Raw genomic sequence first — 12,007 nt, forward strand, 5'->3', positions numbered from 1 at the left:
AGGCCCCCCCCCCCCCAAAAAAAAAGCTCCTATGTTAATGCAGGAATGTTCAAGAGCAAAATGATCAGATCATGAGAGCTATAATCTAATCAGTCCTTCCTACTTTGAATGAACTGGGTAATAATTGTAGAAGATGGGGCATAGCCGGAGGGGATGGTTTCACTGGAAGTGTGTGCTAGAAGGGTTCATCTTCTCTTTGCCCCTTCCCTTTTCTCTCTGCTTCTTGGTTGCCATGAGGTGAGTCCCTTTCTTCTGTCAAAATGTTCTGCTTCACCTTTGGCCCAGAGCTATGGAGTTGGCCCACCCTGGACTGAAATCCTGCAATGATGAGCTCAAAATAAAGTTGTTCTTCTCAAAGTTGTTCTTGTTAGGGATTTTGGTCACAGAGACAAAGAACTGACTAACACAACATGTATGTCAATTCCGTTGTCAGACTTTATTTGACCGATTTACTTTATTTCTATAGTAACTCATTTATCAGTTCTATTAATTTTTAATAATTGTTCTTTACCCAATTAGAAGAGCCATATTAATTTTTATCTTATAGTACTTTATATATTTTTTTGCCCCATTCTTAGGTCTGAAAAAAAGGAAGTAAACATTTGTGTAGGAATTTTATTTAGGCATTTGAAACTCTTCATGTGAATGTGTTGAGAACATTTAAGGTTTAACTAGTTCCGCAGCAGATCCATGCAGCTCTCTGGTGTAGTTCACCATGAAATTTTAAGACCCCAGATGTCCTACAATGAGTGGGGTGGAGTTCTTCCCCTGCTTCCACTACCTGGGGTCAGGAATTTTTCCTTTCCCATAGAAAATTTTTGAATTCTATCCCACCATAATATTGACTTATCTAATTGAGAATAATTTTAGTTATCTTGACTTATTTAAACGTGTATTGTTTCTTGGAAATTAGGTTCCAGCTTTAAGAAGTGTCTTCTTAGTGCCCATTTATGAACCTCAGCCTCATCATTTATCAACCATGTGATTTAGTCAGATCTCTCTACTGCTTTAGCATTTGGTTTTCTCCTCTATAAAATTGGAACACCAGTAGTTACTTAGTACATAGGCCCATAGTGGGAAGTAATGTGAAATAATATAGAATGCCTGGTGTATTGTGACTTTTCTATAAATGGCAATTGTTGGTGTTTTTATTATTTTTTTATTTTTGTGTTTTGAGACAGGGTCTTACTTAGTTCAGCTTAAGGTAGTTTTTAACTCCTGTGCTCAAGTGGTTCTCCTACTTCAGTTTTCCGAGTAGCAGGGACTATAGGCGTGTACCACTGTACCTAGTTTTGCTGGCTACTTTTAATATTGTTTTTATTTTTTAGCAGAATAGTCACTTTAGTTTCATTTCTGGCATTCTTGAATTTGTTTGTGAAAATGCTTTTCATCATATCTAAGGGCTTAGCATCACTTTTCTAATAGAGACATGCCAATTAGATTTATTGTTTGTGTCTTCATATTTACCTTTAACTACTTACAGGTAACCATTCTTTTTTTATTTAATTTTTTTTGTAGTTGTAGATGCACAGCATGCCTTTATTTTATGTGTTTATTTTTATGTGGTGCTAAGGATCAAACTCAGTGCCTCCCACATACAAGGCAAGTGCTCTGCCACTGAATTACAGCCCTAGCCCTCTTTTTTTTTTTTTTTTTAAACTGGGAATTGACTCTTGGTCTCCCAAGCCTGAGATTATAGGCACCACCAGCCAAGATAAGCATTCGAAATCTAACAAAAAATGAATATTTCCTCATGGACTGTGTGTGGTGAAATTCTGTCCAATATTTATTGTTACAAGAATAAAACAATACAATTATTATTGGTTGTACACACTGTTCATTTCATGTACAAAACTAATTATTATTTCAAAAGTTTAAAGATTAGATAAAAATAGTTAACAAAAATATTAACCAAGTACCTAGGTAACCTTATGAAGGTCTTTGTAATTTGTGGAGCACACCTATAATCCCAGCAACTCAGGAGACTGAGGCAGGAAGATTGTGAGTTCAAAGCTAGCCTTAGCAACTTAGCTAGACACTCAGCAACTCAGTCAGACCCTGTCTCAAAATAAAATATAAAAAATGGGTTAGGAATGTGGCTCAGTGGTTAAGTACCCAGGGTTCAATACCCGGTACACACATATAAACAGACAATGTTCTTAAACATTTAAATAACAATAAGACATTTTAGAGATTAGGTTAAATCTTTATTCTTCATATAATTAATAGAATTGTTTAATTTACTAGCATTAATAAATCTTTAAAAGGCTGTATTTATTTTCTAGTTATTTAATTTTGCCACAAGTCTCTCAATATAAGGTCATTTAGGAATTAAAACATTTTTTTTAAGTTGCTGATGGATGTTTTATTTATTTATAGGCAGTGCCAAGAATTGAACTTAGTGCCTCATGCATGCTAGGCAAGTGCTCCACAACTGAGTCACAACCCCAGCCCTCATTCAGGAATTTTTCCCAACTTGTGAGACTGAATTAAATGCAAATAACAGAATTTTTGTGAGTAATAATATCTAAGAAATTAATATATGAATCACCTATGACAAAAATATGGAGAATATGAAAGGAAGAAAGTGCTAGAGAAAAATGAGGTGTTTTGAGCACATCCTATTTTTTAAATATTTTTTTTTTTTTTTAGTTGTTGATGGGTCTTTATTTTATTCATTTATTTGTATGTGGTGCTGAGAATCGAACCCAGAGCCTCACACATGTAAGGCAAGTGCTCTACCACTGAGCCACAACCCCAGCGCCATCCTATAATTCTTATTTCTTACAATTACAGGCTTACAAGAATGCCTTACAACCACTTTGTACATATTTTTAATTAGTCAATTATTGTAGGTGGAAAATGTAATAATTTGCTAGAAACATCAGTATCAACAATGCTAGACAAAAAGCATCTTATTCCCCCATCATCTTCAGTTGGAATTGAGCATCTATTTTAGTATTGTAGGTTTGGAGACTCAAGAAGTAATACTTTATGGAAGAAGTAATGTAACCTAGAAATAAGATACCGGCTTTTAGGAGGTGAGAACTTCTTTGTGAACTATACTGTCATATAAAATCAATTCTTCAAATATTTAGTAAAGGCTACTTTTCAGTGAGCTTCTGTATTTATACTCTTATATTCCAGAAATTTATTCCATGATGATATTTTGCTTTTGTCACAGCTTGAGTAATATGCAATATTTTTAATATGGTAGAAAGTAGTAAAAATCTTTTTTATTCTGTGTGTCTGCCGTATTTATTAATTTATCCAAATTTTTCAGAATGTTGGGTAAGTTTGGAAGAGAGAAATGCAAAATCCTGAATTTTCATCCTAACATATTTTGGAGGCCAGTTTCTATTTTAATCAATAATTCAAAAGACTACATACATATTAAATATAAAATTGGAAGGATTTCTTATAAGTTTCAACATGTACAGTCTGAACTACTGCAAAATATTTTTCCTTTTAACTGAGTAATGCATTATATCAAATCCACATTAAACAAATGAAACTGAAATACCTTTCAATATAATTTATATACAGAGAAATATTGCCATGTGAAATATTTTCTTTGTTATTTTGTTTTTCCTTTAAATAAATGCATGCAATATTTGGTATAAATTCTTTCATAAGATAGAACAATTAGAATCACATACTATGAAGCTGGGGTATAACTCAGTGATTGAGTATGTGCTAGCATGTACAAGGCCCTATGTTCAATCCTTAGCACCAAAACCAAAATGTCAACAACCATATACTGTGAAACAGAGGGTGATATGGAAATAAACTTCTATTTTTTTTCAATAATAGAAGACAATGATAAGCACTTACTGATTTCATCAAAAATAGGTGAAAAAGTAGTATTTACTACAGGTGGGGACAGAGATTGTGTAGTATCCAAGTAAGTCACATTGAACACATTTTAGTAATGCAAGAACTGGTTCATTTTAATTAACTGTGGTCTTATATGTTGTGTATCCCTGTCGTGGCAAATCACTGTTGCATTTACTGGCAAATGCTTCAAAACACTACTGTTTCTACCCACTTTCATTGGCTGAATGTCATGTTGGTGTTATGTAAGGTCTAAAAATAGTTCTTGTGGATTTTTCTTTAATGATAGTTTTATCATATAATTCATTTGTTACTATCAGTTCAGTGGAACTTCTGAAATCTTACTGACATAAATATGAAACTGAATTGGTATTACTTCATAGCTTTTTAATGGTATTTGCTGAAGTATAGGACAGATGAATTAGAAAGATATGTTTCTAGCTATACTCAGCAATAAACATCATATCTTTTCATGTTCATCCTATAAAATAGCCTGAATTTTTAAAAGAAGACAGTGCAAAATGGAAAGGAAAGAGGCTCTGCTTATGTAATGTGTTCAATATTCTGAACCTCTTACGATTTCATAGGACTGTCTTAGATAGATGTAGGGTAGCCTAAAAAATTCCATTTGTGTAACCACATTTTAGGTTGTGGAGTAAATGAGATACTTGATGTTCAGTGTTTGCATTTATATGTTTTACATATGAGGTAAACCCTAAAAGCTCATGTGTGAGACAATGCAAGAAAGTTTAGATATGAAATTATTGGGTTTTGAGAATATTAACCTAACCAGTGCATTAATCCCTTGATAGGGACTAACTGTGTTGTTTCTTTAGGCAGGTAGAGTGTGGCTGAAGGAGGTGGATCATTGGGTATGTGCCTTTGTGGTTTATATTTTGTCCATGTTGATGGAAGTTCTAGCTTTCATGACTTTTGGTTCTATGTCCTTAACTGCTTTCTTCCATCATGGTCTTTCACCATAATGTTCTGCCTTACCTTGGGTTCCAAGGAAGAGAGTTGGCCATCTGTGAACTGAGACAGTGAGTTCCTAAATAAACTTTTCCTCCACTAATTGTTATTGTCAAATCTTTTGGTCACAGCAGTGAAAAAACTCACTAAAATATTGATTAAAAACTTCAAAAACCACTACGAAAATATAAGAGTATATAATTTTAAAATTCTGTCAATATTTCAATATTTTGTCAATGCAAGGGTAACAATTGAAGCTTTTTGTGATTACAATGGAAGAGCAAGTGACCAAGAGAATATGGTAGAGGAAAAGAAAATATTTCAGTAAAAATGAAAATAGTCCATGAAAACACATTGTCAGTGAGGAATGAGATGTGAATAGGGAAATATTTAATAAAAAATCCTGACCTGGGGCTGAGGAACTAGCTCAGTGGTAAAATGCTTGCCTCACATGTGTGAGGCACTGGGTTCAATCCTCAGCACCACATAAAAATAAATAAAAATACTGTGTGTTCATCTACAACTACATAAATATTAAAAAAAAAAAAAATCCTGACCTGAGATGGGAAATTTAGCTTAATGGTAGAGGGCTCATCGAGGATGTGTGAGGTCCTGAGTGTGTTCCCTGGAACCACAAGCAAAGAAAAACAACAACAAAAAAGTCATGAGTCAAACAGAAAAAAGTCACACAAGTTTTTTGGACAATAAGCCATCCCATAGGGATATGGAATTATTAGGGGAAGCATTTCTTTTCCCAACTGACTACAGTGTTCAGTTTTGGGTGATCATATTTTTAGTTAGCAATGCCAAACTCCTTACATGATGTCTGGTCAGTAAGTACAAAATAAATATGGCCGCTAGTTCTTCTGTTTCATTTTTTATCTCTCTCACCCCTCATCCCCATAGGCTTTTCTCCTACTAAACTTCTGTAACAGTTTCTGTAGACAGTCCTACCTTGTTCCTCAGATTAGGGAGTCATGCTTTCTTATTGCCTGGAGTACTCTGAGTAATTCTATTATCATCCCATTCTCTGGTTTACTTTATTTTAGTGCTTGGGCATTAGATTTCTAGATGAGGCTAGGGTGCCCTTTTTATATAATTTTAAAACACCTTGTACCTCCCTTATAGAATTTGTCATGTTATTATGTTGTTTTATTTAATTATCAATTTCTCTAAGTTAGTGTAAGGTAGGTTTTGTAGGAAAAGATAATGTCTGGTCAGTAAGTACAAAATAAAATATGTTTTGAAGTAATAGATTCTGGTTCTAAGTTTTGGTATTATATTACTTCTCAGTTCAGCCTAGTGGGGACAGGGGAGAACAAGTTGCCATGAGGCAAGGTGAGGTAGGTGAAAGATGATATTTAAACTTGGTTTTGAAGGATGAGTTAATCTATATCTAGTGGCTGGTAAAAATAGGCTCCATTTTGGCAAAAGCTTTTTCTCCTGTATTTTGGCACTGTTTTTAGTTGAATAAAAAGGTTGAAGGATGTTAGAATATAATAAAATTTATGTTGGTAAAATAAAAATTTCATAAGAAATTAATTTCATATGAATAGTCTAAAATTTTCTGATGCTTCATATTAATGCTGATAGTTATTAGCCAGTTTATCTTTTTTTCATTTCATAGTGAAAACATTTTAAGACATTAACTGGGTATTTTGAAAATGAATAGCATTATATATAAAACACATAATATACTATTTTGGTAGTTTTTGCTCTAGAATAATTTATTCTATTCAATGATCAGAGTATATTTTACATATTCTGTGTTCTCTGGTAAGGATCATTCAATTACACCTCTTTCTGCTCCAAAGAATTCTTCTGAGGAAGGAAGGCATTTTTTTGGTTTAGCTAAATAACATGAGAAACCATTTCCAACTTTGATCTGTGTAAGAATTACTTGGGAATATATGCTAAAATAGGCTCTCACAGTCTTGTTTTATAGATGAGATCCATCCTAGGTGATTTTTCTACTAATGATTGACTCTTGCTCTCCTAGCAATTCAGGGGTAGAACTGATGTTTTATATAAACCTGAAGTTCTTCTGAACGATTATATACATTCCATCATGCATTTTGAGTATGCTTAATTTATTTATTTGAACATACGGTTTTACATATTAATTGATAAAATCAGTCAAATTACTTTATACTTACCCTCTTTGTTACCCACCTTTGCAGATATGCTATGTAATAAACATTTTTGTTTATAGTTGATGGGAGAATAATTATCAACAATATTAGTATAAATGTCAGAAATGATCAGCAGTGTTAATAATAATTATCCTTAATAATTGGCATTTATTTTTACACACTTTGATATTTGATATGATAATACACCAGAGCTAACAATTTTAGCAAACTGTTTTGTTTTTTAAGATTAGTTAAAAGATTTTGTAAAATGGTAATATATTTCCCTAACTGACTTTGTAAGAGAATGACCTTTTTAATTTTGTTTATTTTTTGATTATATTTTACTTATAAAAGATATAGAGCTTAAGCATTGACTTTGCTTTTTATCTTTTAAGTTTTTTGGTGAGATTGTATGCATATTCTAGAACTTGCTTTTTTCACTTAATACCATTTATGGTTATTAGTCTAGCATATTATTACAAATATAATTACCTTTTCTTAAAAGCGGCATACAGGGGCTGGGATTGTGGCTATGTGGGAGAGTGCTCACCTAGCACGTGTGAGGTCCTGGGTTCGATCCTCAGCACCACATAAAAATAAATAAATAAAATAAAGGTATTGTGTCCAACTATAACTAAAAAATAAATATTAAAAAAAGCAGCATACAGTTCCATAGTATACAGTACCATTATTTATTTAGCTATTCTCTTAATAAACATTTAGTGTGTTTCCACTTTTTATTACTACTCATATTTCCTTTATCAAAAATTATAACATTTCATATAACTTTATAATAAATGTGGGTTGTGTGATATGGTAATTATTAGAAAATGTGTAGAATGAAATAAAAATAATTCCTAAATCTGTCACTAAAACACAATAATGTGATAAAGTGAAGCTTCTTTTTCTATTTGTTTATGTGTTCCTTTTGGATTTTATTACATCGATTTGTTATAAGCTGCTAAAATTTATTTTTACTTCACAAGACTTTGTGATTTCAAATTCATAATTTATAGGCATTCTTTCTTTAAGTCTCTAAAGTTTTAAATGTAGATTTGTTTTTCCTATTTTGTTTGCTTAGAGCAACTGAAACCTTGGTAAAATTTATAATGCAGTCCAGAAAGTACAATGTTAATGTATCATTGTAATTACAGTCAAACCTGTGTAAATAAATATTATCAATAAGTAACAGAATTGCAGAATTAAAATAATGAATCATTAACAGGTTAATTGTTAGCCAAAAATAGATTTTTTAAAATTTATTTTTTAGTTGTAGTTGGACACAATACCTTCATTTTATTGATTGATTTTTATGTGGTGCTGAGAATCGAACTCAGGGCCTCACACGTGCTAGGCGAGCGCTCTACCACTGAGCCACAACCCCAGCCCCCACAAAATAGAATTTTTTTTAATGGTTTTATTGTTATAGAGAGTTAGCTAGCCTCAAAAATAGCCATCAGGCTTCCCAGTATCTATTCCTTTCTGCAGACCCTTCTGCTGTCTGGGATGGCTTTTGATCAGTAGATTGCCAGTAAAATTGCTAGTTTTTGACTTCTAAAGCTAGAGTTTAAGACACCTTGCAAGTTTTGCTGGGATCACTTTGATGATGTGCTCTGGGAAGATCCAGCAACCATGTATGAAGTCCTTGTCTCTGCTACCACATTGGTGTGAGGAAGCCAGAACTAACCATATAGAAAGGCTAACATTGGGAAGGAGAGATAGATGCCTACCCTGCCCTCACCTGTTCCAGTCATTCCACATGTGAGTTACATAATCATCTTTGGTATCTAACTCAGTTTATACTTCAGATGATTCTAGGCACAACCTACATCTGATGGCAGCTTCATGAGGGAGACCCAAAGAAGAACCATCTGGATAAGTACAGAAAATCCATGAACTGTTAAGAGAGATAAAAATAGGTTGTTATAAGTCACCAAATTCCACAGTGATAAATAACTGGAACATTAAAATTTGTTCTAAATGTATTTTATTGTAGAAATTAAGGAACAAGATATTCTCTTGATCTTTATCATTTGACATTTTTCTAGATGACAGTATTTTTAGCCAAAGAACAATGATATAAATGTTTGAGGCAGTGTCACTTGAAGTTCTGAGGTTAAGAATCTGGTCAGATCTAACCTGAAATATTTAAAGCTATCAGGAAGCTTAAAGATCTTTGAATCACATCTGAGGGACATATCTGTAATGTAGAATTTAGGTTGAATTTAAGTATTTCCTATTTATGAGTTAGACAAAACCATAAAAAAGATCTGAGATAGTTACTTTAATTTAATTCAATAATTGTAAACCTTTCAGTCTTTTCTCTGAAGAAAATTTAATTCAATAATTATAAACCTTTCAGTCTTTTCTCCTTATTTACTTTCTCTTTTTCTCCTTTACATGATATTTTCTGACCCAGTTAAAGTAGTACTTAATAAAGTTAGGTTTCATGTAGAAAGGTGAGATTTGTATTAGAGTAACATAATTTTTAAGTACCTTTGTATATTCCAGATATGAGAAAACATGAATTCCCTGATGTCAGAGACTGCTGTTTCTTGATTACCAACTCTTTGACCTGAAGTTCACTGAAGTTTAGTACATTAGGCATAATACATTGAAGCTCATTTTCTAAGTTATCTTTCATGTTTTGTCAACTTCCAGGTGGATTCAGTATTTTTGGGGGAAATGTAATTAAAGTAGTCCTAATTATCAACTCCCTGAAGTGCTTACCAGGTATTTTAAGGAATATTAATAAGATCACATTAAATTGGATTGGAGGCTTTCACATGATTATAAAATGACCATGTGCTTATATTTTCATGTATTTCCCTAGCTGTTTTTAGGCTAATGTACCATTATATCATATTTTAGAGCCAAAAATTTTTATAGTTTTTATAATTCAATATAGTCTGTGATTCTACATAGTTATTTGTTGTCTAGTATATAATTTTTGGCTAAACTAGCTTGCATTTAGATGTTCACATTAAGTGCATATAAATATCACATTGAATTATAAATATCATACAGGATAATATAGAACTGGTTAAGAGTTTCAAGATATACTAATTTTGATTTGTAAATATTACAGCCAAGACATGTGATTGTGACAGCATCCAAAAGCTAAACACAAATTCGAAAGCCTTTTCATGTTTTGCAGTTAGTTTATACATAAAACATATTGTGTATTTAAAACTTGAAAACAAACTTTAATTTTCTCCAGCTATTCTAACAAAAAGTTAATATAAGTAGGCGTTACTTTAAAAATGACACAATCCTCTAGTTATTTGGTAATACTAGTATAATCATAAATTTCCCATCCATGCTTCTTCCAAAAATACTAACCCATATTGTTCTCCCTGGACCTGTTGTGGGGATGACTAATCCAAATGCTGAGGTTTCCCTTTATGTGTTTGATGGAACACTTGGCTTGCTGGACTACAGCTGTGTGTTTATGTGCAGTGCACACCTGCAGGGGCCTGACAAATAGCTGTAGTATGCAGAGGATACAAAATTACCCTGGCAGTGCTGCAAATAAGGAAGTTTCTGTTTTGAAGTCCATATGTGTGTGTGCTTGAGATGCCAGCTGGTGTATTTATGTTGCATGCACAGATGTAAAACTGCCAAATGATTTTATACCAAATAAAGTCTAATCTTTTTATACGTACTTTCTGTCAAAGTTATGAAGTGGTATGAATGTTCTCATGACCAAGGTCTTTAAAAATAAAAGCTGCTATTAAAAATATGAACTCATGATTAGGGAAGAGGATAGTGACATAGATGTTATTTCTTACCTGTTTTTATTGTGTGTACAAATATTTTGCTATATTATTACATAAATAGTTTTCTTTATCATCACAAATGATATATATCCTCTTTTGTGACTAGAGTTCGTTCTGTGTTGAATACAATTTATGAATACTGAAATGTGAAAGTCAAGTTTATATAGCTACTTAGCTTGAAGGCTTTGGCTTTTCTATTTTTTAAAGTATTCTTATTTTTAGAAAATTGAAATGATGGTGCATTTTTGGTAGTCTCATCAATGTATTTACATTTTTCTAAAAGAGATTCTAGTATTTATAAATACCAGGAATAATATTTTTTAAGTCTATGTAATATTTAAGACCAACATAAAAATCATGGAAAATCCATATAGTCAAAATAACTTTTGAAAAAGCAATTTTTTTTCCTTTTAACATATCCTCTCTAACTAAATGAACAAATCTATTTAGCGTATCCACCCTAAACAAAAAATTATGACAGTAGGAAAATTGATCCTCTAATTAATATTTGCAAATTAGATACTTCATGTCTGCTACTTGACAGGAGATTTAAATTTGAAAATCTTTTTGATTTGTGTTTGGTAGTCATTTTCCCTAAGAACTACATTAACCTACCAGCTAATTTTAATTTTTTCAGTACCAAGTTGGTTTCTAATATTAACAGGTATATTTCAATTGAGTCATTTAAAAAAGCGTTACCTTTAAATATATTTGAAATATGTATACAAATTAAGAATTTTTAGGTATTGCATAATGAAAATTAGTGCTCTGAATAGTTAGTTGTTTTTGATGTACTTATAGTTTTTTGTGGTATTTACCTTGTATTTTATCCATACTGATTTATCAGTATTTACAAGTAGAGAGAAGGAATTCCAGTACTTATCCAAGATCATATTCATTTTTATATTAGAAAAATTAAATGATAGCATAAAATATGTTGTCCTATAATGTTATATCCAGTTTTGCATTTGAAACACATTTAATTTGTGTTTCACATACTTAGACCTAAATATATAACAATTGCCTCTTTTTCTCATATTGATGTAAATTATAATTTTGTTTTGACTTCATACTTATAGAACTCTTTTATTATACTTCCTTATGTTATATTTCAGTAATGTTTTATACAGTTTTGTAATTATTATTTTTATTGATAACATCAAACTTGTAAATATTTTTAAAAGACTTTATTTGAATAGCATTTTAGTAGGCATGATTCCTTTTTCTTCATTAGTAGTGTATTTTTTATCATAAAAGAGATGTATATTTGCCAATATTTTAGACATAATTTTT

General features: G+C 31.7%; 1 protein-coding gene and 1 non-coding gene across 21 annotated transcripts in view; one reads left to right on the top strand and one right to left on the bottom strand.

Moving 5' to 3' along the window:
• Vps13b (vacuolar protein sorting 13 homolog B) overlaps positions 1–12,007 on the top strand; it is a 734,817-nt gene that overhangs the window by 200,037 nt on the left and 522,773 nt on the right. The gene's annotated exons all lie outside the window — the stretch shown is intronic.
• On the bottom strand, positions 8,248–8,320 carry Trnaa-agc. The gene has a single exon. It is a non-coding gene; the product is annotated as a tRNA-Ala (tRNA).

The sequence above is a fragment of the Marmota marmota genome, unplaced genomic scaffold (genome assembly GCF_001458135.2).
Source record: "Marmota marmota marmota unplaced genomic scaffold, marMar, whole genome shotgun sequence".
In the NCBI taxonomy this organism is placed as follows: Eukaryota; Metazoa; Chordata; class Mammalia; order Rodentia; family Sciuridae; genus Marmota; species Marmota marmota.